Source organism: Lactuca virosa, chromosome 5, assembly GCF_052849685.1.
Source record: "Lactuca virosa cultivar CGN04683 chromosome 5, Lactuca_virosa_CGN04683_v6, whole genome shotgun sequence".
Classification (NCBI taxonomy): Eukaryota; Viridiplantae; Streptophyta; class Magnoliopsida; order Asterales; family Asteraceae; genus Lactuca; species Lactuca virosa.
In genome coordinates, this window is record NC_136430.1 from 207043876 (window position 1) to 207050445 (window position 6570).

General features: G+C 33.6%; 1 pseudogene; it reads left to right on the top strand.

Moving 5' to 3' along the window:
* The first annotated feature begins 2133 nt into the window (after positions 1-2133).
* On the top strand, positions 2134-3881 carry LOC145114532 (UDP-glycosyltransferase 71E1 pseudogene; annotated as a pseudogene).
* Positions 3882-6570: the final 2689 nt, after the last annotated feature.

The window sequence follows — 6570 nt, forward strand, 5'->3', positions numbered from 1 at the left end:
AGACCAACTACAAAAGAAATTTAAATCATAGGGAGAATTGTGTAATTTATGATAACTGCTTAACGGAGGAATGATTAAAAGGTAACGATAATGACTTAATTAACATGTATAGTAAAAATTAGATGGCCTATTGTGCAAAAAAAATAACATGATGGGTCAAATTATCTAACCAAAAACTTCATTGTGCTACATGACATTATCCCCTTCAAGACACTTACATGTTTCTTTTTTTAATTAAATGAGTAAAAGACTTATAAATATCCAAAATACCCTCCATAGGTCGTTCTTAGCTCGGCCCTTAGAAGTTCATAGTAAATAATAGGGATAATGACTTGAAAGGGTAACAAACTTTCGACTTTGTTCACATTTAGTCACTAAACGTTTTTTGGTTATCTATTTGCCATTGAACTATTGAAACTATTCACATTTTACCCTTATGACCGGTTGTTACCGGTCATAAGGGTAAAATGTGAACAGTTTCAATAGTTCAATGACAAATAGATCACGAAAAAAAAATTTAGTGATTAAATGTGAACAAAATCGAAAGTTTGTTTCCCTCTAAAAAAGTTCAATGACTAAATGTGAACAAACTTCCTCTTGTATTATGTTTTAGCAAATTATTTATTTTTGTAAAATTGTAGCAACATTTGTTGATGAAAAAATCTATGAAATAAAAAAAAACAAAACCCCGAAAAATATATTTAAAAAAACGAAAAACCAAAACCGAAATAAAAAACCAATGGTTTTGTATTTTCCAAAATAAAAAATCACAACTTTTCAATCTGATTTTGGTTTTACAAAAATTCAAATTTCGGATTTCCATATCTAAATCTCTCTTCCTTTTTATAATCGAAAAATGATTATAAAACCAAAAAGGGAATGAAAAAGCGCTCAATTCGGATTTTTTTCTATCCAAAAGTCCCCCTTGTGACATAATATATATATATATATATATATATATATATATATATATATATATATATATATATATATATATATATATAAGGTGGGTTCATACCACATGTAGAGGTGTGCTTGAGAGATGTAACATTGAGAGTGTTAATATGTGTTAATTATGTAGATTTAGATCTAGATCATTTTTTGTAAACACATTTCATAATCGAATGCATCTCTTAAACACCTAAATCACCGTGTTCTTTGTGTGTTCTTTAATTCCGCATGCCAAATCAATGGTCATAATTCACATCAGTGAGAATGGTTAATTTTTTTGTAAAATCAAATTCAGATTGAAAATTTTGATTTTTTATTTTGGAAAATGCCTAACCACTGGTTTTTTATTTCGGTTTCGGTTTTTCGTTTTTTTTAAATATATTTTCGAGGTTTTGTTTTTTTTTGTTTTATTTCATACATTTCTTCATCAATAAATGTTGCTAGAATTTAACAAAAATATATAATTTGTTAAAACATAATACAATAGGAAGTTTGTTCACATTTAGTCATTGAACTTTTTTAAGGGAAACGAACTTTCGATTTTGTTCATATTTAGTAATTAAACTTTTTTTCATTATTTATTGGCACTGAACTTTTGAAACTGTTCACATTTTACCCTTATGACCGGTAACAACCGGTTATAAGGGTAAAATATGAACAGTTTTAATAGTTCAGTGGCAAATAGATAACGAAAAAAGGTTTAGTGACTAAATGTGAACAAAGTCGAAAGTTTGTTACCTTTCAAGTCATTATCCCTAAATAATATATATTGATTGTACTATTTAAAACAATGAATTATATAGAAATCTTAATTTCACAACTTACCAAGAACAATACGTACCTTCGCGACTCAACTCCACACACTTGTAAATCACCACGGTAACTTCCAAAATGATCTTTTTCCACCATTGATATAAATGAGAAATATAGCTAAGCAAAATAATACAAACTTATCATAAGAAAAATAAAGCTATTATTTGGATACAAATTATATTGTAACAAGTTTTAAACGAAATTATACATACAGCAAATGTATCCCAAGAGTGTATTTAACTTTCCACCAAACAGTAAATTATAAAATATAAAAAAAAATAATAATAATTCAAAAATCAAAAAGTTTTGATCAAACTAAAAAAGAAAAGAGGAAAGTCTATCAACCAAGTAAGAGAAGGAAGTGCAAAATCTTTCCGTGCTAATACCAATCTCAGATCTTAACAAATAATCGAGAGTACATCAATCAATCTACAAGAAGTGAAATTGGATTTTGCTACTCACTAAAATAATGACCAATGCAATAGCGTCATCTTTTTAAACTCCGTGGGAAGATATTGTACATATAAACAAAAGATATCGAACCATCGAAACACAACCACACAACTTCCAAGAACAAACACATGACCACATCAGAACTAGTTTTCATCCCATCTCCGGGAGCCGGCCACCTGCCACCTACGGTGGAGCTTGCCAAGCTCCTCCTCGACCGTGATCAACGGCTTTCCATCACCATCATCATCATGAACCTCCCCCTCGAAGCAAAACCGGATACTGAAACTCCGACTTCCACTCCCCGTCTACGCTTGATCGACATCCCGAGTGACGACTCAACAAAAGATCTTATCTCACCTAATACCTTCATCTCCAAGTTCCTCGAAAACCAGAAGCCTCATGTCAGAGACATCGTCAGTGGCATCACCGAGTCTCACTCGGTTCGACTCGTTGGGTTCGTTGTCGACATGTTCTGTGTAGCCATGACCGACGTTGCCAACGAGTTTGGAGTTCCAACTTACCTTTACTTCACTTCAAGCGCCGCCGCACTCGGGCTGATGTTTGACTTACAGGCCAAGCATGACGACGAAGACTTTGATGTCACTGAGTTGAAAGACTCGGAATTGGAGGTGTCCCTTCCGAGTTACGCCAACCCGGTCCCGGCTAAGGTTTTACCTTCGGTGTTGTTCGATAAGGATGGTGGGTGTAACACGTTTATTGGTCTAGCAAGAAAGTATCGTGGGATGAAGGGTATACTAGTAAATACATTCGAAGAGCTCGAAAGGTATGCCATGGAGTCCTTTTTAAGGAGCAACGCCAACATCCCACTGGTTTTTCCGGTGGGGCCGATACTGAACCTGAAAAACTCTACAAACGATGGTAAGGCCGACGGGATTATGACGTGGCTAGATGACCAGCCGGAGAGCTCGGTGGTGTTCCTCTGTTTTGGTAGCATGGGAAGCTTCAACGAGGAACAAGTGAAGGAGATAGCTGTTGCACTTGAAAAGAGTGGACAGAGATTCTTATGGTCGCTCCGCCGTCCGCCGTCGAAGGATAAGCTGATGGGTCTTCCCAAGGACTATGAAAACTACGAGGATGTTCTACCGGAAGGTTTCCTTGAACGGACATCAGGGGTGGGGAAGGTGATCGGATGGGCGCCGCAGACGGCGGTGCTGTCCCATCCTTCAGTCGGAGGATTCGTGTCACACTGTGGGTGGAACTCGACATTGGAGAGCATATGGTGTGGGGTACCGGTGGCAGCTTGGCCACTCTACGCCGAACAACAACTGAATGCTTTTAAATTGGTGGTGGAGCTAGGATTAGCGGCGGAGATTAAAATCGATTACCGTTCCAATATGAGACCAGGTAGCAATGAGAAGGAGGTTATTGTGTCGGCGGCGGAGATTGAGAGTGGGATAAGGAGGTTGATAAGTGACGGTGAGATGAGGAAGAAAGTGAAAGAGACGAAGGAGAAGAGCAGGTTTGCAGTCTCCGAAGGTGGATCTTCTCACGCATCAATTGGTCGATTTATTGATCATGTTATCGTCAACGAATAATTTATTATGGCATCTTTATTTTTTGTGGTAATTGGACATTTTTATTTGTTTTCTTTTCACTGAAATATTGATTCTTCAGCTTGCAAAATAGACAATAGTTTTTTAAAATGTTACAATTGAAATTGATTTTTCAATTATTGTCCATATACTTATTTATTTATTTTTAAAATAACAAATATCAACCACATGAACAGTGAGTTTTCAGAGCTCCCCAACTTGCCACCACCATTCATCCCCTCTTTACCCTCTTCTTAAAAATCTATATTATTCCTTATCAATCGTCTAAAAACCCTTGATTTCAAGCTGTTTAACGTCTCTATACCACCACATAACCACATTGTTCTTCTCCTTCTTTTGGTTTCAAATGACATCCCTTCATTTAAGCATTGTCACTCTTCACACACCACCACACCCTCCATTCGGTCCGTTGTTAGTTGACCATCGCCGTCATCACTCTTTTACTATTGTTAGGTGATACGGAGCTTCAACATTCTTTTCCCCACTAGAAATATTTTCTTATCGATTTCGTTAACTCGGTTAAAAATAAATCTCTAAAACCATTAGATAGTTAGAATAAGTAATAGTCGGATCCAAACAGAGCTTATGGTTAATAACATAATTCCCGATTAATTATGAAGTATATTAATTATGATACACAAAACAAATATGATCTTATAATCACTTCCAATAATCATATCAATTGACTTTGCTCAAGTTATTATCTTCCCCAACATGTAATAGAGACTACATAGACATAATCAAAAATTCAATATTCAAAGTGACCACATTTTTGGCATGGTATATGTTACTTGTATCGTCCTTCTTACCTCCTAAACTAGTATGTGTTCGGCACAGACCACTGTTAGGACATGAAAGTTTCATTTGACATGCAGAATAATAAAAACACGATGGAGATGATGATATTGGTATTAAAAGACATTAGCAATCATAGTGAAGAGTTACAAAAAGTATAATATGGATCTAGTCTAAATAAATAACTTAACTCAAAACTCTCAAAGGTTACATCTCTTAAACACACCTTACAACGGATATGATACTCTCCATATATAGAGGTGTAAAGAACCTCGTACAAATCTCTCTCAAATCCCAACATCCCTCCCCCCCCCCCCCCCCCCTCTTAAAGTTTGGAATGTGTTACAAGAAACTAAAATACAAATTAGCTACAAGTGAATAAGAAAATCGAACGAGATATCATAGTGAGAAGCAATCAAGAAGAAATCCGCAAACTCATATATTTGGTAGTCGATAAATGTCGATAGGCTCTAGGATATGTAAAAATGTAGAAAAAGCATCAAAAAGAATAATCTGAGCTATCGAAAGTAATACAAATAACATTTGACTTTTTGGTTAAAACCCATCAAAATACACACTACAAAATCAAGCATTCTGAATCACTTCTATGCTCCTCAAACAACAAGAACTTGTGACATCTCTATTTTTACGGTCATTTTAAAACTTTTTATTTATGCTTATTTAAAACAGAGTTTATTTATAAATGCAGAATTTGTCCCATAAAAAATATTTTCGAAGAAATGTTTTTCCATAGATTCATTAAAACTTAGGAAGTCATAACTGATACAAAACATAAACATAAACATGTCTTACAGTATCTTATACTAACAATCTACATCTCCTTGAATCTCCAGTCATTCATATACCTTTGTACTGCTACTTGTGATCCAAAGAAACTGAGTGGATCACGATGTGAAACCTGGTGAGTAAATAAGGTTTTCAATCCCATAATTTTTAAATATATATATATATATATATATATATATATATATATATATATATATATATATATATATATATATATATATATATGTGTGTGTGTGTGTGTTAAAACATAAAAGACCAATTAACATAGATAGATCTTATATAGGCAATCTCTCTCTCTCTCATATATATATATATATATATATATATATATATATATATATATATATATATATATATATATATATATATATATATATATATATATATATATATATATATACATACGGTTCGGTTCCAGTGAGAACTCTTTTTTCGGTGAGGACTCGTGAGGACACCTTAAAAAAATTGAAAAAAAAATTAGAAAAAACATACAAATCATAAAATCAAGCATAGTAGTATATTTGAGAGAAACCAAAATTTGGAATTTTTTTCTTTTGATCATTAAAATTGAATCATGGATCATAAAAATGATCCATGATTCAATTTTAATGATCAAAATTTTTTTTCCAATTTGTTTTCTCTCCATTATAGTACTATGCTCGATTTTATGATCTGTATTTTTTTTTTTAATTTTTTGTCAATTTTTTATGGTGTCCTCACGGGTCCTCACCGAAAAAAGAGTCATCACATGATCCTGTTTATATATATATATATATATATATATATATATATTTGTGTGTGTCTGTGTGTGTTAAATCCTAAATGATCAATTAGCATAAATATATCTCTTATAGGTAATCTACCCATCCCGTCGGTCCTCACATTTTGATCCTATACAACCTTCCAATATTTATCCAGAAGGATTATTGTGAATGACAACTTTACTATGTTGCTTTGGGGATTCGAGGATCGATGGAGACATCAGGGAAAATAATAGAACATTCGAAATGTTATACCTAATCCATGCTCTAGGATCAATGATAATTGAAGGTACTTAATCCATATTCTCGGATCAATGATAAATGAATATGCCTAATCTATACTCTCGGATCAGTGATAAATGACTATTCCTAATCCATACTCTCGGATTAGTGATGCATGACTATCCATACTCTCG